This window comes from Caloenas nicobarica, chromosome 1, assembly GCF_036013445.1.
Source record: "Caloenas nicobarica isolate bCalNic1 chromosome 1, bCalNic1.hap1, whole genome shotgun sequence".
Lineage (NCBI taxonomy): Eukaryota > Metazoa > Chordata > Aves > Columbiformes > Columbidae > Caloenas > Caloenas nicobarica.
The window spans coordinates 173,503,104-173,529,606 of record NC_088245.1 but is presented as its reverse complement, the minus strand read 5'-3'; positions in this window follow the sequence as shown (position 1 = coordinate 173,529,606).

The following is a 26,503-nucleotide window of genomic DNA, read 5'->3' as shown; positions in this document are numbered from 1 at the left end:
TTCTTAGTGTGCATCTCTGAACTTCAAACTGATGAGTCGACATGTATTTATTAAATAAATTTATGTATTTATTAAACATGTGAGTTTGGACTTTTAAAAAATTATTTGCCATTGTTCTTTTGGATATATCTAAACCGAAATACAGGTTTGAAAATAGTACTTGGGAATTTAAATATCAAGGATTGAACAGGTTAGATTATATTTCTGTATCCTCATGGAATGAAGAAAAGCAATCTAAGGAGATATGCATTCTCCAAAATGTAATCTCTTGCTTAGCCTATGAAAATAGGCTGATTAATAAATTTCTTGTGCTGTTCGTGAATTCATGGTAAAGCTACTCACCCAGAGAAAACAGCAGGAACAGCAAACTGAAAGATTAGTTCAAAGCTGACCTTCTAGGTGGTGCTCCAATGACATCCCTTGTAGTACTACATTCCAGTACTGTAGTATAGTTATTAATTAGAATATAATAATAAAACCAAATTCTGGTCTTCTGTGTCTAGTCAAGTTGACTGTAAAGAAATGGCTGCCTCTTTTAATGGTCAATTAAACACTTGTGATTACATAGCTAAAGAATCACGGCTTTCCTTACAGAAGATACTTGAGGTTAGTAAGAAACATAAATCAGCAAACATATTTTAGAACAAGTAAATGACTAGACATTAGTAACAAGCAGACTGAAAATATCATGAAAGCAATTAAAAATATTTATAGACTATGTTTCATGAAACCAAAATAATACTCATTTTTTCAGGAGATGACTATTTACTGTAAATAATACAGTTAATGGCACACATTCATCATATTTTGCATTAATTAGATTTTTTCTTTCCATTAGGATCTATGAAACAGTTTTAAGTACCAATGTCAACAATAGTTAACATGATTAAAACTGCATTTCTAATAAGAATTTTACCCCAACTTGTATTAATGTTTATTTTAAAATGTTGCTGTGCTGTGGAGCCATCTGTTTCCTGCTAGTTATAGTACCTGAGTTCTACAATCATAGGACCCGAGGGAGATTTTCACCTATTTTTTCTTCATGGTATAAAAGGAATTCACTACTTCATTCAAAAGAAATATGTTAACTGAAGTCAAGAAGTTGCAGTCAACAGGAAAATGTTTGCAAACTTTTAAAACTGAAACTTCTTGACAAGTCCTCTAAGTGTAATTGGTACACTTTTTGGCTGTGAATTTGAAGTTGTTGATTTCCTAGCATTGTTCTAGGAAGAAGAAACATTAGCAGGTAAAATCAGTCACGTTTCTGTATTTATTTAAAAAAATACACTATCTTCCCAAATAAGCTTTTTTTTTAAACATATGGCTTTCAAATCACCTTTCGAGAATATTAAAATCAATTAAGAAGTAAATTATCATTTTAAAAAAAAATCAATCAGTTGTCATTTTTGATTGATTATTCTAGAATAGAGTGGTGTTTAATCTATGAATTTATTGCACATTATTCAACTACTATAAAAACAGCATGTGAATTAGGTATGACATGTCTCATAGTAAATGGACAGAAAATTTACTGTCCCTTTTGAAGTCTTGGTTGTAGCATGTGATCATCTGCTCTTTATTTGGTAAGTCATTCCTGTTAAGTACAAAACTATATTACTTTCTAATAAAGGTCAGATTTTTAAGTAATAAGAGCTACAAAATTTCACATGTTAAAAAAGAACATACGGTATATAGAGGTAAGGTTGTGTTTTACAGGTTTTGCCAATGGGGATTTTGCATGAAAGGTAAATCAGGCTTGGGTGATATTACAACACACTGTAAAATATACATACATACTTTAATCAGATTGAGACAGAATAGGGATATATAGAGAAGGCATAGATATAACACTCAAAATTTTATATGGATTGGAGAAAATATCCAGTCCTCTGTATTCAGTAGTTTATAACATGTCATGAACGCGGATGAAGATTTTAGTAAGAACCAAATGACAATGTCTTGGGCAAAATGCTTATTAAAATCTTGGAAGGAAGGAAAAAAAGGAACAAGAAGTGAGGTATTAAATAGATCTGGTTTCTCTACTGCAAATACAATAAAAAAATCAAAGTATGGTGGAATTACTGTATCCCTAGTGTTTAAAATAGGTTACACTAAGAAATATATTATTACATACACATTATGTAAGTGATGGTGATACCTATGTGACAAAGAGCTTAGTGACAGATTGCATTTATCATGCACTTTAGATCATCTCACCTGCAGTCTCTCTACTAATTGATTGCCACTGGGACTACTTTTACCACTTCTAGATGCAAATAGTTGAAGTCAGACAACGACCATATTTAGCCTGACTTACATAGGGATAGCAGAGAACATCCCTCACTTGCTAGACAACTGGTTTTGCATGGTCAATGGAGAGGAAAAATAAGGTTGGTTGTTCACATCTAGCCCATATATTGGTATGCAACATTATAAAGCACTTGCTCCTAGTCTGTTGGGATTTCACTGGCTGGAAAATGGCTGAGTTTAAAATGAGCTGGAGCCCAGGTTTGTGTTCATGAAGTGTGCAGTGAAGAGAGATGTATGAAGGCTAGGTCCAGTATTAACCAGATGACTCAGTCTTCCAAAAGCATAAGTAGATTCACTATTATCAAAATACTAAATATTATATAATAATGAGTGCAGACAAGGCACAAGAAGAAGAACAGGGAAGTAAAATTCATCTCTCAGGTGAAAGGGACTATGGGTGTTTAATTTAAAAATTAGAGTGACATATGGGGGAAAAAGGCCTTGAGCAACTTGACCTAAACTTGAGTGATCTTGCTTTGGGACCTCCAGAGGTCTCTCCCAACATAAATCAGCGTAATGACACGGAAGTAATATTTTCCATAGACTCCAGCAAGAATCCCTTTTATTGGGAGTCTCTTCTGTTTTCACTCCTCCTAGGTTCTGGGAAACAAACATTTCAGGTGTGATTTACCACTACTTTCCGTTATAAAATAATGATGATGAGGATAAAAATACAACAACAACAACGATAATGATGATGATGATGATAATAATAATATCTCCATTATATAAGAGGGAAGTCTTGTGAATCTATGGGGGAATATTTGAGAAAAATGAATATGGTCATGTTTCTGTGAACCTCAGCTCCTCTTCCCTGGCAGGCCTCCAAGACCTTTCTTATTTTATGCAGTCTTTGGGGTAAAAAGGAGGCTGCCAGTTACTGATTAAAGTCTCCCTTGGTTGTTGTCCTGGCTGGCAGACTATCTTCATTTTTTTTTCCCTACTGGTTATTTAATATACTTTACAATTAGCCCACAGGGACTTGCTAAAGACAGACACTCCTCTCACCCCCTTTTGGCTGTATATAGTCTTACAAAGGGTGCAAGATTACAAACTGAGAAATCCACAATGCTTTGCTGGGAAACTCTGCATAGGAGCTTCTGCGGAAGCTTTAATTCTGAAGCTGTCTTTTTAGATACAGAGTTAAAGAGAATCAATATGACAAAAATGTAACTATCTGATTCTTGTAAAAATATTCAGCGTTTCAAATTAACAGAGGAATGGACAGAAGTGGAAGAAATTTGCTACCAGCAAAACCAGCTGGTAGCATTGACATGCCATTGCAAACTGGATGAGAGCGTTTATACAATATTTTATCTGCCTTCAGACGCTCTCATCTGTATTAGGAAGCTCATGACAGCAGTAAATTGCTATTCTGCATAATCCTTAGCAGTTATGACTACTAGTAGCATAGGCAGAGAGAAACTTCCTGATTATAACATTTGTCATATCCCCAAGTGCTCTCAATTCAAACTGCAGAGTTAGAATCATTTTTACTTAGGGAAGCTGGACGTTTTGTAGAAATTTTGATTTTCATATAAGTTAGGAGAAAGTCTCACTTAGCCAGAGCAGGAGAGTATGCTTTCCATAGTTCCACCCAATGAATAAAGGGTTCAGATCATAAACTTGCTATGGCCAGATATGGTTCTCATAAGAATTAGGCCACAAGAAAGATGTCTCTTGTCAGTAGTGCCACCTGCAGACCCAGATGCTGTGTGTTTTCTAAGTGTGCAGCTCACTTTGGCTTTGAGTCCTTTCTATATCCTGTCTCTTAGGATGTGTGTCAAGGGCATGTGCAATTAAGATAAATTATTTAATTAATTTCAGCACATTTTGTGGTATCGTGTTGTGGGACTATCTGACCAAGTGCAAGAACAATTGATAAAGATGACTATATTCCCTAAAAGTTTTCCAAACTGTAATAAAAAGCTATGCTATAAATCCAAAATGACCTGCAAAACTCAAGGGAAAAGTGAATATGATCTCTTCCCAGTTATTCTAGCAGAGACAATATAATTTTTGAACTTTATGACAGCTCTATTGCTTTTTGTGCCACAATTTGGCAGTGTGTTACGGGTACCTTCATCCAGAAATGCTCTTTCATCCAAGACTGCAAAGTCAAGACTTTTCTTGTCATCCTTTTATGACATTGTAACTTGAAAAAGATACAACACTAAATACAACAGAGAAAATGAACCAGAAATCAGCACTATCTGAACTGCATTTAATTCTGAGTGACTGAGTAACAAATTAGTCATTATGGCAAGGGCAACCCTTTTGGATGTATTTGTTTTTCACAAAGATAATTGCAAACAGACAGTAATTTACGTATTTTTAAAGAAAGATTGCATATTGAGAAATGAAATTAATTTATTTGAAAGATATCTCTTAGGTTTCAGAAATCAATTAAGTGTATAGAATTATAATATACAGAGAAGGAAGAAAGTGAAGCTTTTTGCAATGTTATGTTTGGGATTCTTTACACCTGAAATATATATATCTGCAATGTAACATCAAGGTCTAAGCTAGCTACTGTTGTCGTCTTTTATAGGAGAGAAATAGTGCTTTCAGAAGGCAATTCATCTGATCTTTCCTAGATGCTTCTCTTATGAGATGCCTATTGCCTTCCACTGAGTACACAGAATAAGATAACTAGCCTAGATTTATATATCTATGTCACAGCTATTTATGACAGATGTATTCACCTATATCACTTAAGTATGCACATAACAAAACATGAGTCAGGAAGATAGCTTCTACCCGAAGGAAACTGCAACCCAAAAATTAGATAAAAGATAACGGAAATATCTAGATAGATAGATAGATAGATACACACCCCCCAAAAAGCCAAACACCCCAAAACCAAGCAACCAACCAACAAACCCCATCAAAGAGCAATGTTATTCTCGATGCTTGTATTCACATAGTAAGCATAGTACAGCTTCAATGATACCTTGTGTAGTTCTAATTGAAGATCTTTCCAGGAAGGTAATGGTGCAGGCTTACACGTGTTTATAGCAAAAGTATCAAAGCAAGAATTAAGAAAGATTATCTGAACATTTAAAAATTAATTCAGACATGTGGCTGCATAAAAGTGGTCTTGTCTCAGAACTAAAATGCAGAAAGATCATAGATAGGCCAAATGTAGTTATCCAGAAGGAGGTTCAGATCAAAGACAAGATTTAGTTTCTGGACGTGAAACATTTTGATGGCTAAAATAAGGCAGAAGGGAGATCTGGAAGGAAAGAATAAGACCTTTCTTCTAGACACATTGAACCTAAGCTGCTGATGAGGTTACCATAAGAAGATGCCAAAATTCTAAAAACAAAACTTACAGAACTATCCAAGATCAACATTTCAATGAAAACCCTGATGAATATCATAATTTCATAGTGAAGTTTAATAACAAGTTATTCAAATAAATGATAATAGCAATATTTAGTTATTGATGTTTTCATGCTTGGTTAGAGTTAGAAATGTTAAGCACACAATTAAACTTTACATGAGATGGTAGATTATTTATGAAAACTTCCTTAGAACTTTTTTGCTTTATTAAGCTAAGGAAATAAAAAGCCAGACAATAAACATGATGTATGTTTTAGTTATCAACAAGCTTGTACACAAAATATAATTGAAGTTCTAAAGTATGACTGTGTTGACCTTATTCAATCATAGTAAATATGAGTCTTCCAAAATGTGAATTGATTCCATAGGACTCCTGGAAGAGTAATGTAAAGAACAGTGACAAAACAGAGCTCCATGTGAAGATGCTGCCTTAATCAAATTCCAAGTAAAAATACAAGTTTCATTATACACATTTTCACAGAGAAGAAAGAAGCTGTAACGTATCCAACCAGTATGAAAGTGTACCCACAAAAATTAAGCCTGGCAAAATGAGTTAATGCACATTTATGGTAAGTGTTTTGTATGTTTTGTTTAGAAAGTATGCTATGCAGAACAATTAACTTAAAAGGATCAAGTACCTGTGGGAAGGAAGATTATCAGAGGAGACTGCAACTAAGGAAATGTTTTGCAGATGTACTGCATTTAAATTAATAAAATCTCATTAGGTTTTATGTTTGCCAATAACGGCTGGAAAAGTTACCATACATTGTAGGAACAATTACCCAAATCTTCACTGTCTCATTAGGTTTGTCATACTGTTTTCATTATAATACATTAGAACTTGCAAGTGAGCCTTCAGTAATGACATATTGTTCCAATTCTCCTTTCAGCAGGCTCTAAGATATTTTAGTATTTGTGTTATAAGCCAGCAGGTGTCTTCACTTTGGTTTTTTCTGAATCAGTTTTATACACAGACCTCCAGACAGAGAATGGAATGTAAAAGGGCTTTCAAAAACCACATAAAAATGAGTCTGATTAGAGCAGAGCAATACACACTATTTTTACATTTTTATGATAATTCAAGGTACTAAAAATGTGCATCTTTAGAGTATACATTTATTCCTGTAAGTCCTGTTAGTGAAAGCTGTATTAATGTAGATAAACCATGTGATATATAAAGTTTGCAAATTTGCATAACAAATGGAAGGCATAAAGCTGATTTGAATATCTAAGGCATTATAAACTTCAATGAGAACAACCAACACTGTTTGAGCTTGTAAGGCACTTGCATTCAAATGAGTAAGATTTTAAAAGGATATGATTTTTAAAACACTTTGAAGCTTCCTACTTCAGGTCTTAAGAAGCTCAAGGTTAAAATAAATATTGGATTTAAGTGAAGAGGGAAAAGGTTTAGAAACAATTTGAAAAAGAAATCACCTATATTTATACCTATTTAGTATAAATGCCACATGACCTCCAAAAAATGAGAGGTTGTTTTGTGTGCTCTTGATGAGAAAATAAAGCTCCACTAAATGAATCCTCTCAGATCTGCAAGGATACCACTATTCATTTCAGCTACATAACGAAGTAAAATGTTAAATATCATGTTAAGTTCTTGGACATCCTATAAATCTGACAAGAATATTGTACCATCACAATAGCTGGATCTTTGAATGCTTCAAAATTGTGATATGAAGCAGTTGTATGTGATAACAACAGGCTGAATATAGTGTCAATAAATGAGGGCTTTACATTCAAAATATTTAAAAATAAAAATGGGCTTTTCTGATTTATTGTGTTGTATTTAAAGTTGCACTTTTTATTTGCTTTAATTGCTCTTTCTTTAAATGCTTAATGTTTATTCCTGGAAATGAAGAAAAGTGAAAGCAAAATCAGAGAATACAGGGAAAATGAGGGGGAGAAAATAAAAGTCTAACAGATCATAGCTGGTGCTGAGGGACATTTGTTATCTTCTTCAATTCTGTTTCTCTCATAGAAGAATGTGAGGAAAGGAAGCGACACATGGTTATTATCATTTTTACAGGAACCAGCCTAACAATTAATTTTAACTAGATACAGGCTAGTTAAAAGTATCACAATTAAAATTGAATTCTTGTCCTGATTTGATAAATAACAACTCTTTCAAGTGATTTCTAGAAATTCCTAGACAGCATATTAAATCATAGCCATCTCTGTGCATAAACAAAGCAGTTGTTGTCAGGGCAGGAAATTAATAGGGGCTACAAAATTGTCTCTGATCCACTGCCTATTTTGCCTTTACCGCAGCCTTGCTACAGCTGCTGTCACCACAAAGCAGAATGACAGCTATAGTTATGATAAAAACTGTTAATATTAATTGCTTGAAACAGCAAATTTTCATCAGCTTTCCATTAGCATGAAACAGCATGAGATTCCTCTCAACAAGCATCAGGCACAATGAAAATGCTTCTAATGAACCACCTATTACAAATAGAAATATGTATACAGGAAAATTAAATCTCTGGAAGTACCTATTTCTCCTCTAGAGAGAAGCTATGGTGACTTTCTGTGGATTCTACCCACAGTTATAGACCACTATATTCAGATGAACCTGGCAGGGGGGGCGTGAGGAGCAGAAAAAAAAGTCTCAGCAATCCATAAACAAATGAGAAAACCTTCTAAAGTTCATAAGAAATTGTAGGGAATCTGGAAAATAAAAATCAGAGCTATTTTTATGAAGACCCAAATATAAAATTATTCTGAAAAGCATTTTTTTTTTTTGCTTAGAAAGTTAGCCTTAAAAAATGTTAAAGAAAAATCTCTGAGTGTATAAAAAATCTGCTCTCTTCACTGCAACCAAGTACTCTTTCTTTGTTTTACTTCAAATATATATCTTGTATTTTATTTAATGAACAGATCGGAAAGCCTAAGAAAACACATACAAGAATATAGAATTACAGTACTGCTCTGACAAAGATAACAAAAAATCATTCTGCTATCAAATAGGAGATACTTCCAAGGGACTTTTCCTTGTCACAGGTAAAGGAAAGCTTTTCCCAGGCAGCTCAGCTGGAGCTCTTCAGCACTGCTCTTGAGCCAGAGTGTAATGGACGTCATAACAACTTTACACCTGGACAGCTTGTTCCTTTATCCCATATTACTCCATTTTATCTTCTACCTGATGGTCACTCCTGCTGTTACTTATTACTGTACTGATACCCTTGGGTCTGCTCTTTCTAAGATACAGGTTTTCTTAATTAATGTATTTCTTGCTGTTCTATATTTTTCTCATTTTTAATTTGTCCATGAACCTTAATTAAGCTCCTTCATCACGGCTCACAGGTTTGGCAAGCTTCATACATATATATAAATATGTGCTCACCCAGAAAGATGACCCAAATTTTCTAATTCTATAAAAATTCTATTACTTTAGTTCATCTTTTGCATAAGAGAGTTAACAATAATAAAAATGGGATAAATAGATTGACTTAGGCTCACTTTTTTAGCATAGAAAGTTAATTATTTATCTTTTTTATAGCAGAGAAAATATACTGTGCATAAATAGAAATTAAACTAGTTTCTACATATTCAAATATTTAATACTTACTCCGAACCAAAGAAGTTCCAATTCTTCTCTGAAAATGTCAGTCAATAGTAGAGTGCACCCACTCACAAATACCTATTTCACCATTCTTTGTCATAATATATTTATTTTTTCACATACTTATCCACAGTAAGGTTTACTTACATGTAAATAAAAATCCTCTCAAATGTGTCAGAAACATCATATTGTGATCAAAAAATGTTAATCTGCTTGTTTTTATAGAAATCTACTTGGATTTTCCAGGTTGCTAAGGATTTCTGTTTTACCTGCTGCACCTCATTCCTGGCTTATTAACAAATCTATGTATGAACTGTGAGCATGCACTGTATTTCATCATCTTATTTGCTTTGAACTATGCTGTACAAAGTTTGTAGAAGATTCTCGGGAAATATTCTTATTGATGCTAATAATTCATGTCAATTAGTACTATATATTAAACTAGTCTATCTATTCACTTGAGAGAAGTGCGTGCTAGATTCACTTCTAATTAGTGATATTACTATTTTTTGTTTCTCTATATAATCTTTTCTGAAATCTCCTACTTTCCTAAGAGGTTAAAAAAAATCTAAAAATGCAACTCAAATATGGATTACAGCAGGCCAAATTTTTGGACCTTTTTACCCTGGTTTCTCAGTGAAAACCTGTCACGTTAGTGTTGTGGCTTGAAGGATGGGACTTCACCTGTTCTTTAGTAGAAACAAGAGCAACTTGAAGGATTCTTCTGAGCAAAGAACACACAGCCATCCCAATTTTATTCCATATTGTTTCTCTATTCACATCTGTGGTCAGATATGGCACACTTCTTACCTGAAATCTTTTCTTCTCCCTCAGGAGATGCAGTAATTTATATGTGGGAAAATAGTTCGCTTATCATTCCCATTTCTATTTGCTTGGAGTTGACCATATAAAAGAAGATGCAGCTGAGGAAGCTCTGTCTAAAATTCCCTCATCTCTTCCGGAGAAAAGATGTCAGGCTGGGTAAAAATGGCCCATACTTAGGACCTGATTTATTAAAACATATTTTGTCCTGTTAACACTCTCTATGAATCATACTCACTCTTTTGGTAATCCTGTGTGATCCCTCTCTAACTCACAGATCACAACTACTTCGCCCTTAGCCATCAACTGTTTTACTGCAAGGAGTTCGTGCTGAAGTGCTAGGAGGGCAGTGTTCAGGACTGTTGCCAATCAAGTAATTGTGTGATAGAATTCTGTGATAAAACACCAAAGTGTTGCCGCCGCCTTCTGCTAAAAATCCCACAGAAATTACATCAAGAAAACAGACCCTAAAGTTTCCAAGTCAAACACTTAAAAGCCAGGCATCACCAGAGTAATGGCTGATCAAGCAATCTAAAATCTACCTTATGAGTTTATTCATTATGAGAAGCTTCTACTAGTATGGTTTCAATGAAAGACTATAACATAGCACATATACTCTGTGCGGCAGATTAAAGGTTGCAGTAGCCACCTGAATTCTTTTATGTTTTATTATACCTCAAGGCTTTTGACACTGTCTCCCATAGTGTCCTCATAGGTAAGCTTAGGAAGTGTGGGTTAGGCGAGTGGACAATGAGATGGATTGAGAACTGGCTGAATGGCAGACCACACACAGGGTTGTGTGGTCAACCATTGGATCAACACTGCAGAGACTGGTTGGAGGCCTGTAGTTAGTGGTGCTCCCAGGGGTCAGTGTTAGGTCCAGTCCTTTTCAATTTATTCATCAGTGACCCGGATGAAGGGACAGAGTGCACTCTCAGCAAGTTCGCTGATGATACCAAACTGGGAGGAAGGGCTGACACACCAGAAGGCTGTGCTGCCATTCAGCGAGACCTGGACAGGCTGGAGGACTGGGCAGGAGAAGAACCTGATGAAATTCAATAAGGGCAAGTGTAGGGTCCTACACCTGGGGAGGAATAACCCCAGGCACCAGTGCAGATTGAGGGCTGACCTGCTGGAAAGCAGCTCTGTGGAGAACGACCTGGAAGTTCTGGTGAACAGCAAGTTCACTATGAGCCAACAATGTGCCATTGTGGCCAAGAAGGCCAATGGCATCCGGGATGCATTAGGAAAAGTGTGACCAGCAGGTTGAGGGAGGTTCTCCTCCCCCTCTACACTGCCCTAGTGAGGCCACATCTGGAGTACTGTGCCAAGTTCTGGGCTCCCCAGTTTAAGAAGGACAAGGAATTACTGGAAAGAATTCAGCAAAGACGTATAAAGATGATTAGGGGACTGGAGTATATTTCTTACAAGGAAAGGCTGAGAGAACAAATGACAAGATAAGGGGAAACAGGCACAAACTAAAACACAGAAAGGCCCCTGAATATGAGAAGAAACTTCTTTACTTTGAGAGTGACAGAGCACTGGAACAGGCTGCCCAAAGAAGTTGTAGAGTCTCCTTCGCTGGAGACATTCAAAGCCCACCTGGACACCTTCCTGTGTAACCTGCCTTAGTAGGGGCCATGGTCTGTATGTTCTCCAGAGGTCCCTTCCTATCCCAGCGATTCTGTGATTCTGTGAATACTTATAATTACTAAGATTTACTTGACAATCTTGTTGATGTTCTTTGAACATAGACTTTTTTGAGATGAAATTGTAATTCATACAGGATGCACCTGTGTAAGTTACAACTATACTGTGTACATGCACAATCACATTTTGCAACTCTTAGGGGAACATTTAGCATTGATTAAATTGAGCTAGTTGAACAAGAGATTTAACCTTATTAAATTGCCTGTCTGAAGCTTCAGCAAGGCACTCTGCAAAGTTAAGAGCCCTATTTCTGAGATGCACATTGTCCTGTCTAGGTCATGTACTCGTTCTTCAGAGAAGGAGCTGAAATGTAGCTTCTTTATTCCTTGTCAATACATTTTTTAAAATCATGTAAATCCTTTGAAATCTACTTCTTAACATTGCCAGAAACCAATTATAAGCTCTTGCCCTTTGAAATGCAGGACAAATGACCACAACCAGAGATATAATAAAAGTGAGAAGGGCAGGAAATTTCAAATGACACAGGAATGATTTTTTAAGTGCTAGAGAGGTTTTTTACTGCTTTAGTTATATAAATTGGCACTTCTCATTTTTCTAAATTCTACTACTGAACTAGAAAAAAAATCAACAAAGGATAACTAGGAACAGGTAACTAGACTACACCATCTAAAATCACATGCTAATAGACTCTCCACCACAACAATAAAACAACAGTAACAATTACTACCTGTGTAATTGCATGTAAGCTTTGGCTTTATTTTCCAACATGCTGAAATAATTGTGGTGAGGAGAAATTCTGGTTATTTGCATAGGGCCTTAGAAAAGCTGAAATTACTGGCCATGATTTTTTATTTTTAATTTACTTCTTTGTAAATCATGAATTATTCCACTGGGATTATTCATTAGCAATTAGCTGATGTAGCTAAATATGTACAGTAGTATACAGTGAGTGTTAATGAAAACAGAGTCAACCCAGCTTCCTTATAAGTATTCCAAAGTCAGGTTTCACTGTATTTAAAGGTACAATGCTACCTCTGTATAAAAACTTCCATAGTATGCCTGTCTGCTCTTCAAATATAGCCCAAAAATATTATAGCTGGAACAAATTAAAAAAGTCCATCAGAGTCAGAGTGCACTGAGCTCGTAGGATTTTTCAGTTTCAAAGTTTCTGGACAATAAATTCATGCTGCTGAAAGGATTAAGACAATTTCTTAATTGCAGATCACCATCCAGGTCTTATGAAAGCCACTGAGAACCAGTGCATACTTTGCATTTTGAAAACCTTACCATTTTAAGAATAGATCTTGTAAACTTCTGGAGTTTCTTAGTCCTTGATTTAATTAAATTGAAGAGAAAGACAAGTACTTTATTGGCTATGCAGAGAATGTTAGGTCAGAATATTTGCATCGACCTTACATTCTCATATTAATTTCTAGGTTTCATGCATCCAGGAAGTTTAAGAAAAATTCTAAAAGTCTAGATATGAATCTCTAAGACTGAAAAAGTGTTGAATTAATGATAATGCTCATGGCTTGTATTGAGTTACAAGCTTTGGAGGCTATGCAAGACAAGTGTGACATAACTCATTATGGCTTCTGGTACTATTAAGTTGTGAGGCACTCGCACATATGAGATAAACCCCATAAGTTACTGTATTTTATATCATCTTTCCATTATAGCTAGAGACATGAAATAGCTGAAATTCAGCCCAAACCCCTGAAGTTCCATCATAAAATTGAGTAGATCAGCACATCTATTGATTCTGCTGTGCTTTTGTTTGTATTTTCGCTTGTTATTCTTGCTTTTCTTTAACTTCTGTGCTGTTTTAACATTTTTATTCTTATTCTTTGTTTATTTGCATTACTTAATTTGTAGTTGTTGTAAACATGTATTAAGAGAAACTTCCTCCACTGTTTATAGTGATCACATTAGTCAGACAGTATCTTGGACATCCTATTTCTATCAGGAAAATTTATTAATTCATTCCAAAGGCAAAGCAGCTGAAACAGATTAAAAAGCTCTACTCACACAGAGTGAGACCAAGCTTTTAAACTTAGTCCTGTGCTAGGAGGAGCCCAGGGACAGACAGTAGCAATTCTTTTTTTTGCTTTCTCTTTGCTGTAGGGGGAAGTCATTTTACTGCTGCCTTTTGTAATACATAGCTTATCTTCCCCCTTGTGAATTGCCTGATTTATCATATTATAGAAGGCACAACTAAGGTTCCGTATATGCCTTATGCATGTCCTTTCAATCCACCCTGGAATTACTCACCCCAGGGGAAAATACAGCATTTACCAGTCCTTGTTCTTCTCCATGTTTTAAGGCTCATTTTGCTGGCACTGAAGGACAGCTGGTATATGGGTTTTCATTCATTCCTGTAGTTTCAGTTAAGGTCAGTCACAATTTTACCTGTAAAATACAATTACAAGATAGAAAACAGATCATTACAATGTAATCCTGGAAGTTTTCACAGCACACTAAAAGATAAAGATCCTAAAACAAATTCATAATAGATGAACACTATTTGGAGGCAAAGATCAGAGGTATAAATAATGTTGAAATAAAATACTGTGAGGTAACCTCATGACAATTTTCTGCTACAGCACTGAAAGGGTTTTATAAGAGATGTGTTGTCAAGATAGATAAGGACACAACTGGCTTATGAAAAAAAAGAGAATTCTTCTGCTAAAGAATAACTGGGATGTGAAAAACTCTCAGCCATAAACATTCCTCTGAGTAGATCACAGTGACAAAGATGCTTCACAGTGGGCTTCATGGGGCTGCAGAGATTCACACCAGCTAAGAAACTGTCCATGTAACTGTAAGGAGAAAAAGATTAAGACACAGAAAAAGAAAATACAATGCCTCCCTTCTCTCTGCTTCTATATAAGACTTAAGCATAATGTGTCCAAACATTGCTAGAAACATTTTGAGAATACAGACAGGCCCATCAAGTGGGAGGAGGACAGACTTGCTGAACGTTTCAGTCTCAGTACACAAGCTTTTTGTTTCAACAATTGGTTGTCATTCTGGGTCACTCCTGAGAAAGATCCCACTAGAAGGGAGTAAAAGATTTACACTAGATTAGGCAATGTCTATGTCATTATGAATTCTGCTCTCGGATTCATGCAGGTGGCATGAAAGTTTATAGATGGCACACACTGGTGCCTAAACAAAGGATCATTTTTGTTTGGCATTTTACCAGACTTTATAAAGTACCATTATGTCACATAATGTACAATATATAGAGCACATTTTGGAGAAATGTTTACAATTTTCAGCAGATTCTGAAACAGCTAATCTAATTGAATCTGTGGTGCCTGCAAAATGTCACTTCGAATACCATAAAACATCACTGCTGACTTATCTAGAACAGGCTTGCTCTGTTTTTTACAGATTCATAATATGCAGTAACATCAACTGTAATATAACATGATACATATTTTAACACACACATAAAACTCTCTAGTGGGAGTTTTTTGCTCAGAAAAATCTTAAGAAGCCACAGTCTTTCCAGGGAAGTGGCCTATTAGTGATTCATCAATATCTGACTTTATCTTATCCAAAAAAATACAACAGCAATAAACCCTCGGAGGCTATAAAAGTTTAGATTCTCATCACCGTCATCTTTGTCTTTGTCATCCTTGTATTGAGATTTGCCTGTCACATCTTGTTCTGGTTTTGACTTTAAGGCCCAGATGCCTAAAGGGACTGGCTATGAATTTTGCATTCCAGGTGTCACTGGGTAAAATACATAAACAATATCAGAACGATGATAGGATTTGCAGATCAAGACGCAGTTTTCTTTTCATCCTACCATGAATGCCCTCCTCAATTGAGCCAGAAACTTTGCTTGCTCTAACTCCTTGCCTTTCATAGAGCGAATATTGATGTCTTAGCTACAGAGCTGGTGGAAGCGGAGAATATTCCTTGCCTTTCATTCAACTAACTTCTGCTTCTAGCTGACAGTCAACATACTGCCTTTGAAGACATTCAAGTTGAACTTCAATCCACAGTGATTAAGAAAAGAACTACACTTGTTACTTTTTGTTGAATGCTTTTAACACTGCTGCAATGCTAAAGGCTGGGGTATATAATTTCTATGGTTTGAATTTCTCTAATATAGCTTTTGATGTTTACAGGGGACACATCTGCCCCTAAGTTAGTCTAAACTGCTTTTATAGCAGACAACAGAAATGGGCATTTCTTGGGTCAGTTCTGCTTTTAGGTACTAAGGAAGAAAGATTCTCTCATTTATAGCATCCAGTTCAAAAGCCTCCGTTTTTTAAATTGTAATATCTGGGCAGTTCTAAAAGAGCAAATAATAATGACAAGCACTAATCACCCATTGACTATAAAATAAAACTGGTTCTCACGCCAGTGTCTGCACTGATAGTGACTGCATTCAGTCTGAAGAATTGCATTCCGGAAGTTCTTAGAACACAATGGATCATTTCCAATACTCAAGATGCTTTGCAAAATCCTAGAGCAAAAATGGTTCAGTATTCTACTAATAAATAGATGCTTCCACTTTTGCAGGCTACATTTTTCTTTTAGTTTTGTCTTTCTTTTCCCTGTGTATCAACTTATGCTTCTCTTCTGTTTGGCCAACTCTTTCCATTCATTTTACTCTTTCTGTGTGGTAACAAAAGGAACGTAAAACCAAAACTATTCGGTTTTCAAGGAATGAGTTATATGAGCTGATCTCTAATCATTTCTTTTTGGCCGGAACTGCTCCTATGCAGGTGAACATACTAGTGACATTCTGTTCCAACTTTCGTAGCTTCGAAGTGCCTTACTCTGATACTCTAATTAAAACTTAGATTTATGTCAACATTATCTAATGTTCTTTTTCTCACCCACAATAAAAGGTAAATGCATGAACATGTAGAATAAAGTGCTAATCTCTGCAAATAACTTCATGTTTTGAAATCAGGTGGCCACCTACACATTTGTGGTACAGTTCTTTTTGTAATTTGAAGGTTTTATTTGATCTAGTAAAACAGTGGATGGCAGTGAGTCCACTTATTATTTTAAATTCTTTGAAATCTAAAGTAATAGATATCTTCTGTCTCTCCCTGTTAAAGTATTCATCACAGTCAACAGGGCTTAGGTTTTCAATAACATGTTGGTACTTAAACATAATGGCAGATTCTAGCATGACTCAGGAAGAACTAGCATTTTGAGTATCAGTTAGGAAATTATCCTGTTTCAGTATTCTTACAAATGTTATCTATGCACCTTTCAAAGCCCAGTCTAGATCTTATAGAGGGGTCTCATGCAAACATTTGAAAATGCAAAAGAAAATGTTGAAAACCTGGTTTACTTTCAGAAGAAAAACTTCACACAAAACGTTCTGATCCATAGGCGAGAACTACAAAAACTGGTTCAAGGCAACAATCCCAGAATAATAAAATACTTAAACCAAGATCTTGCAAGAACTTGACTACAACTATTACTCAAGTAATACAGGTAATAAATATAAAATGTAGTAAAATTATGTTCTGAAATAGATGCATAATACAATGTTTATGTAAAAAATCCTACTAGGAAAAAAAAAATCTTGACTCTTTGTAAAGCTTTCAAGTTAGAAGTAAGAATTACTAACAGGTGATCAGTTAGGCGAGACTTTCAGATACTTGATGGAAAGGAAGTGAGACCTTTTTTTCACCTGTAGGTGGAAATCTCAATGTGAGCAGGAGTTCATTGTCAGAGTAATCTCTCTCAGAGACACAGTCCTTCTTTATTAGCTAAAGCCTACTAACTAAATGCCATAATAACATTATTGTAAATATCGCAAGTGAATAAATTTATTTGTAAATCTCGTCTCTGGAGAGACATGATGTAACCCTAGCCTGTAATTATCTGAAAAGTGTGATCTTGTTCTGTGGCCAGTACTTGTTCTGAAACTGAAGATCGTTGGGTTTTTTTCCTTTGTTTATTGTCTATGTAATTTCTTTTTATTCTTTTTCTTTTCCCTATAACCAAGTGTTTCAAATTTGACTATAAGCCAGTCTTTTTCTGCTTTTTTAAACCAAGAAAAGATCGAATTTGGTGTGACTTTCAGCATACATTTTTTTCTTCTTTCTGGATTGCAGAAAACATAGGAAAAAGGTTTGCTTGTGCATGCTGATGATCCTCAAGAACATGAGTGCATACTCAAACATTTTAAAAATGATGTTAAGTTTTAAAGATATTTCTGACATGAGTATAAATAAAGACACTTAAACACTCCTGAGTGTTTGAAATGAGCACCAAGATGAGCACATATCTCACCACTTCTCAGAACAGCATTGAACTGCACCCAACAGTATAATGGTCTGATTTGACATTCATACAGAGGCCATGCTACCCACCATTGGCCCATATCTGGAGCTGCACAGAAGGAATAGCCTTTCTCCTTTGTAGTCTAATACTACTCCTCATGTACCCGTGCTAAGGTCGAGTAACAGAGGCAGAAAGTAAAGTCCTCTTTACTTAGTAGATTTAAGTCAGTTTCAATGGGGGCAGATGCTTGCAAGCATCTACACGCAGCTTTGACAGTACATTCCTGTCTCCTGTACTATCTACAAGTAACTTCTGGAAGGGATCAGCAGTTATGGCGCCTTGTTCTAAACAAAGTGCTTGTTTAAAAATATGAATAAATAGACTCAATCTCTTCAAAATTGAAGTGACTCATGATCAAATAGTAGAGGAACCTGTATTGTTAATGTGCAAAATTTCCATCAGGATTTGTGAAGAAATCTTAATGCCCTATTGCCACAAGAGGACCTATTTAGGTTTATGAGGGAGATTGTTAAAATATTTGAGTCTTATGGGTGTTCAGCAATCTTCAGTTTACAAGGACTTTGTACATCTTTATGTTCTAAGATAGCATTTCAAGGGAAATTACCTTCATTTTTATGTTCTTTGATATCAAGTACGACAGCTCCCAGCAGCAGTTAGGAAGTATGTGGGAGTAGAATCTAGTATTGAAAACAAAACATAAGGCATTTAATTTTGTTTTCTGAAAGTGGTCATTTTACTCTTGTGAATAAGATATTCGTAATTTATCTCTAAAGTTTTGGTCCAACACAACAGCTACAGATTCAGATCTGAGTTTTGACACTATCTTGCAGGCTGCACTATTCAAAAAAATTCAGATTTTTCCTTCACTCTCTATTCCTGCAGTAACTTTTCTCCTTTCTCCTTCCATGATTAAGCTTAAATCCCATATTTCTTTTATACAGATATAACTTATTTTTATCATCCATCCAACAACCACCAAGAGTGTTATATTTAGGGTCTTCTTACTCCTGCTACTGGGGATGATAGGATGAGAGAAGAAGAGCCATTTTCCACTGAGGGTGAACACGGGTGGGAAGGGGCAGCAGAAGCCACATAGCAGTGTCTCATGTTGCAATAGGTAGAGGAGAAGTGGTGTGACTGTTCAGCCTGCTGGCACGAAGTGAAAAACTTCTCCTCTTTGTCTTTAAAAAAAAGAAAGCCAGCCACATGGGAGCGTATGATGGATGTGGGTTTTCTTTGGACGTTGCCACTCTAACTGGTGCTTACTCCATGCAAACGGTTATGCCTTCCATCCTATGTGCATCATTGTAAGTTTAACACGGTTGGCTCTTCTGAACTTTAGTTCCAACTCTTGCATTAGAAAGTACTTCGTAATTTACTCTTCAAACCTGGTTTTTAATCATCCACTAGCAACCATGTGACCTTTCTTTCCTACTGATTGTGTTTGTGATGTGCACTTGAAAAGCTTTTGCAATTTGAAGTGCATTTATCTTATTTCCTGGGTGGATGGTTTTGTCATGAGTTAACAGTTTTCCACATTTTCTCTTTATGTCTAAGGAGTTAATCTATCTGTTACTTTTCTACTCTGTAGCTTCACTTTCTCTCTTCTTTTCTCGATACTTATATCCCTGTTGGTACTTTAAGTACCATCCCCAAATACTGTTGTCCTTCTTTGTGGGTTTGTTTGTCTTGAATTCTTTAAAATTTTGAGAGAGGAAATAAATTTAATTGGTTCAGCTTTATCTATGAGTATTGTTTCTCACTTTTACCTCTTCATATTTCAAAACTTTCTGGATATATCTGCCTATAATACCTCCCAGTCCGCAGGCCCTTATGAAACAGGAGGAAAATACACATTCAAACATGTTATCAGAAAGCTGATGTGCTCCATCTAATCTCTTTAGCCCTTTGAATATTTTAACAGAAATTGAATCCTCATTCAAGTCGACTTCTTTTAATAGTTACCCATAGAACATTTCTGTCCTGCCTTATCCAGAGATAAATGATATCAACATTAAACTTGCTTTTCTTGCTTTATTTTTAAACCAAAATAAAGGATGCTTATTCAGTTTTCACAAATGAAGAATTCATAAAATGAATGCAACAGAAAAAGGCTACATTCTACTGAAATTGGATAAGATCACAGACTGTTTGAATCTGTGAAATGTCTAAAGAAAAACACATTTGCAAATTTATTTTCTTCCTTATGAAGTTCTGAAAACAGATAAATTTCTTACCACAAGATAAAAACCATCTAAACCAAAGTTTAGATTCCCTGAATCCATTTTTGACCCTGAGATTCACTCCTTCTGCTTTTGTCTGTTTATTTTAATGTAGTATTATAAATAAAACAAGCAGCAAGTCAGTGGGAACTATGAAGCAGCCTGAAGAGAAACTAATCAGATGACTCCCAACAAACTGTAGATCATGCCTACTGAACCATAAATGTTGAAAGCAAATGTAAACAAAAATTGGGAGAGGCCACTAAACAATTTGGAGATGATAAAGTACCTAAACCTAATGGCAGCTACAGCATGTGCCTGAATATAGCCCAATTATATTGACTGGTTTTGAAATGCTGCTTTTTGTCACGTTTCTTCTATTCTTCAGAGTCTGTAGTGCTGACCAGCATCAGCTACTATTAAAGAGTCTTCATGCATGTAAAATAATATGATTTCACAATGATTACATATTCACTCTACAGCTGGCTGAGTTTTTACATCTCCATTTGTCATTGACTATTGTGTCCAATTAAATGATTAGCTTTTAAAAACTGCTGCACATTATGAGAGTGAACTTGTGTTCCATTGCACTGAGTGATGCAGAAACAAACTCATTACAGCATGTAATTCACCCATATTAAATAACAAACAGATGGCTGCTGTAAATGAGAACTGCTTTTTCTCTTCAAAAGTGCCAGGAAAAAGGTGTTTTTATTTATCTTTGTTTCCAGCTTCTTTCTGTTTTCTTGACAAGTGGGCAGCTGGTTGCTGAGGTTTTCAATTGGTGCAGAAGAATGAAAAGCCTGTTTCCATTAATTTCCCCATAAAATAAGTCTTTGAATCATTCCTGTTATAAATGCATGTGCAGTAGCAAGCTGCTGCTTGATTAATTCACTTATTATGAAGATTTCATCTTTTATAAGAGGGCCTGCAGGTAATTTATCTTGTTTAGTAAGATTAGAAAAATGTAATTATCTTGATACCTTTGGACCCCTCTCATTTTAATTGTGTTCCCATAAATTTCAAACATAAAGATGGGATTTTTTTTTTGAACAAATGTTCCAACATGTGGTAGAAAAATGTGTTGTAAGATCTGCATAAAAACTTATCAAGTAAAATGCATTTGGATTTTGCTATTAAAGGAATGCATACAAATAAAACCAGTATACGATCATGGAAATATATACAAATATCTGCATTTCTGATTCCCTGGTCACAGGCTTTAAACAGCTGGAGTTGGATAAAGAATGTTGGGATTTAAGTTTTTTCTCTTTTTTCCTTTTTTTTCTTTAATCAATAATGCATTTCACCGGGGAAATACAAATCTGTTCCATTTTCACTAAACAAGTTAAAATTATGTTTGTCTTCGTATTTAACACCGACAGTAAAGAAAAAAAAGGAATGTATGAGATGTATATGTAGCATCAGCTTGTCTGAATGTCTCCAGCATCCTTTAGATGTTTTCTGCCTCTTCTCACTTTTACCTTCTTTTTGACTGCAAATTTGAAATAAACCAAGATCCAGAATTCTTTCTCTTCAATATAGTTTGGGGTTTTTCTCAAGCCAACAGCTGGGGCATTTTTGTTTGGTTTTATTTAATTATTTTATGTATTCTGACTTTTTTCATACATTTATTTAATTTCAGTTTACTTGTTTACAGAAGGATGATTTTCCTTATCTTCTTACACTTGGTTTCTAAGAACCTCTTGATTCTTTTCTCCATCCAAAAAAGTCACCTAGTAACTTTGCATGTGTCTCTTTTTCATATTAATTTTCATTCAGAGTTGTTGTGATAGTCAATTTCCACAAAATAGATTTATTTGAACATGCTAAATACACAACTTCACCAAGTCACTTAACTCAGAGTCTTGACTCTGACTACATTGAAAAGTAAAGTTTGAAAGAACAACACAAGAAAATGGCAAATGTGTAGGGTCACATTTCAGTATATTTCTTTCAGTTTTCCTCATCTGCAGCTGAACGATACAGAAATTCAGAAATAAAGATATTTTCCAGAAATTCTTAGCTAATAGCTCTATTACCACAAATTGCAAACAGATCTATTGCAATTTCTTGAGTATCACAAGCCTTTTAACATTAAAATGTAGAAAAACGAACAAAAAAAACCCCACAACAAACAACTTCTCAATGTGTTTAGAGTTAAGTTTTTCAGGATTCTGCATCCATATCTTCTCAGCTTTTGAGGGTTTCTAAAGCAGTCATTTGAATGCTACTGAACTGAACATTCTAAGAAGTGGTACTGGCACCATATAGATATGTGTAAGGAAAAAAGTTTTGCAAAGTGAAAGTTCAGGCAGTAAAGAGACTCAAAAGAATATGCAAACTGAACAAGGTTGAAGCCATGAAACTGAGAAATGTGTACAGATGGTTGAAACATTTCAAGTCAGGTGAGACCAGCAATTGTGACAAACCATGATCCGGGAGACCTGTGTCAGCAACAACACACATGAATGCTGAAAAGGCTGAGCAGCTCATTAGGGAAGATTGACGAATAACCCTTAATGACCTTGCTACTGTGCTAAATTGCAGTTCTGCATCAGCACACTGAATCCTGCCATGGTCTTCTCTAAACTTTGTTCACGCCAGGTCCTATGAAAACTCATCCTGGGACATGCATAAACTTGTGATATTACTCTTCAAATCCTGATTGAATTAAAGGCTAAATGAAAAGAGATATATTTAATTCTAACAGAATTCACCACCTCAAGTGAACTTTAATTTTTTTTAAGCACCGTGTTCTTTCCCAATAATCGTATATGTTGATATGTTTTATAGTGCTTAAATGAGTAATATATAGCCATGGGGTTCTAATTGTCAAGGAGTCTGACTAAGGCAGAGTTGTAATTAAAAAAAAAAATTCACACTATGAAAGTCAGCTGTATTCTGTACAGAAGGTATAAGCCCACTGAGAGTGTATAGGAGTTTGAGGAGTCAGTTAAAAACTGTTCTACTTCTTCAGACATTTTCCAGGTAAATTGCCAACTGCAAGTGTGTGCTCTGCATGTCCTATCAAAACATAATCCAAACTGCTGTGGATTCTAGAAGTTTAGAAACTACATCTTGTCTGTCTGATGTATATTTAATGTAATACCTAGTTTCTGGTAGTCTGTGGTTATGGTACTTTCTAATTGATGATTACAGAAAGGATGAAGGTTTGCTTACAATTAAAAGTGAGTAAGTGTTTTTTCTTATCTCTGGAGTTAGAAGATAAAAGCCAGTTGATGCAATTATTTAATAAGGGACAGATAAAATGTCTAGTGTATAGGATAAATAAGATACTAGGACAAACAGGAGCATTTTGTACTAATAAAAATTGGGATGCAATTTGTTTTTGAAATTAAAAAACGCCTGCTGAGGTAAAGCAAGATAGCATAGTCTCAATCTTCCACAACATGTAGTCTGTGCTTCAAGCTAAATCTCACCCTAACACCAAAAATGTGCAGTTCATTCTCTCTGAAGACCCCAAACATTGATGTATTAAGTCAACTGGAGATGAGTAGGTTCAGAATGTTCCAAGTAGTATCTAGCTCTACCTTGCATTCCTTGCAGCCCTGTGTCCAATCAGTCTTTGGCGTCATCTCATGGAGTAACTTTAATTATTTCATTTGGAAGGGCTAAACACAGATTAGGCTTCCCAATAATGGTGAGTAGCATAGTTTGGATAACTAAAGAAACATACAATATAAGACTGTGGGGAGGGGGAAGAAAAAAAAAAAAAGATAATTGAATGGAATATTGTAAGAATGGGTGAATACAAATATTCTGTCATATTCTGAATGATTGAATGATGAGGACTGAAAATACACCTGGAGTTAAATGTGAAAACTTGAATGTGTTCAGCATTCAGGGCTCTGTTTCATATATTCAGAGCACAGTCCAAACTCATTTCCACTTTCTGGAAATGTTTCCATTTGGGTGACATTTCTATGACTTAGATCTGTATTATTTCAATAGACTCTATTCAACAGAACAGAGATGTGGAAAGTCAGCATTTCGTAACTGAGTAGCTACTTCAGATATTAGTCTGTAACCACTAATAGCATGAAAAAAAATTCCCCACACTTTGCCCACAAAATGCTGCTTCAGTAATTCATTAACATGTTTTAATGAAACAACACCTCATTGCTATTTTGGAAGAAACTAATCTCCTTTCCAAAAAGTTTGCATAATGTATTGAGAAAGAAGTGACTGCAGAATCTGCTGATCAGTCTTTTGAGGATGCCACATAGGCTGAGTAAACTTCTATTTAACACTATTGGGAAAGCTATATACACACAAAATTGTCTGCTCAGGCATTTAGTACAGACTAAGAACAAAATATGTTTAGGTTGCAACTTGCAGTCCTGTTTAGCAGCCACTGAAACCTTAAGTTTAACCAAAGAAAATTAACACTTCCCCTCAGCTCTCAATTATTGTCTACCTTTATCCAACACAGCGACACTGGTCAAATGTAGGGAATACACAAAGCATATCATAATCACCTTTCATAGAGTCTGTTGGCAATAAGTAAGTTAGCAAATGTATTGTAAAATGTCATTACATATATCTCATCTATATACACATTTATTTCACATATACCTGTATATACCTCACATATGTGTGTGTGTGTGTCTGTGTACGTACATGTATATAACCACTCCATAGATCAATTACAAGATCTCTTTAAGGAGTATTTAGTTTAAAATTCATTTGATTTAAACTAAGGAAAAAAAAGAAAAACGCCAGCCTCTTAGACCCCTCCTTTAATCCATGATTTCAGAGTCTCTTACACACTATATCTACTGCTGCAGGACTGTAATCCAGAATCTCAATTTATTTAAATGATTGTTAGAATTACTTTGAATGTGTGCCCTTTCACTGACATGTATGAGACGAAGAGGTGACATTTGGTACTACCAGACACAAATAATATCATACCTATAAAGTCACTTGGATTTGTGCTTTCTGCACAACTTGACACCATAATCATGAAAAAAATTTGTGATTGCTGAAATTACGCAGTTGTGTATCGGTAAATATTTGTGGTATAGGCTAAACAAATGTACGTGTTTACATGAAGGAATAAAAATTAGGAGGAGTGGAAATACTGTGAATTAACATAGCATATAGAACTTAGAACACAAACGCCTCTGCAGAATTTGATCTCACAGTAGCACAGAATATATAGACTTCTTTCAGGCTTCTAAAAACGGGTGCTGGAATGAGGTGAACGGGTCAATATTTTAAGGAAAAAAAAAATGTTTTTTTACACTGACATTTGCACCTTGCCAGAATTTAGAATGGTGCACACCTTCTATTCCATGAAGAATTTTTTTTTCAGAAATCTTAAACCATAAGTATTATATACATAGATGTTAAATGAGTTAATTATATTTTATATCTATTGAAACTTTTCTCTGACAAAGTTAAATATTGTGAACTCATTTAAGAATTATATTGGGCAGAGGTCATTTAAGAAGACCATTAAAGTTGTGTTCAAAATTTTAGAACCTCACTCAGGCATAAACTGCAGTTCTGAATGTTTCAAGTATATTATCTAGACAATAAGAAAATCGTAAGTTTATAATATATAGGCAAAAAAATGTGCCGGTTTGGACTGGGATGGTGTTATTTTTTTCAGTAGTACCCGGTAGGGGACTATGTTTTGGTATTGTGCTGAAAAGAGTGTTGATAATACAGAGATGTTTTTGTTATTGCTAACCAGGGTTCACACAGAGTCAAGGCCTTGTCAGCTCTTCACACCAGCCCACCAGTGAGTAGGCTGGGGGTGCACAAGAAGTTTGGAGGGGACACAGTGGAGACGAGACAGCTGACCCCAAATAACCAAAGGGATATTCCATACCATATCACGTCATGCTCAGCATATAAAGCTGGGGAAAGAAGAAGGAAGTTGGGGAGATATTTGGAGTTCTATCATTTGTCTTCCCAAGTAACTATTACTCATAATGGAGTCCTACTTTCCTGGAGATGGCTGAACACCTGTCTGCTGATGGGAAGTGGTGAATAATTCCTTGTTTTGCTTTGTCGGCATGTATGGCTTTTGATTTAATTATTGAACTGTCTTTATCTCAACTCATGAGTTTTCTCACTTTTACTTTTCTGATTCCTCCCCATCCCACCAGGGGGGAGTTAGCGGGTGGCTATGTGGTGCTCAGTTGCTGGCTGGGGTTAAACTGCAGCAAAAAATTATTATTATCTTTTGATAGAGAAAAGATTGCTTAAGATGACACAGATATTGAATATT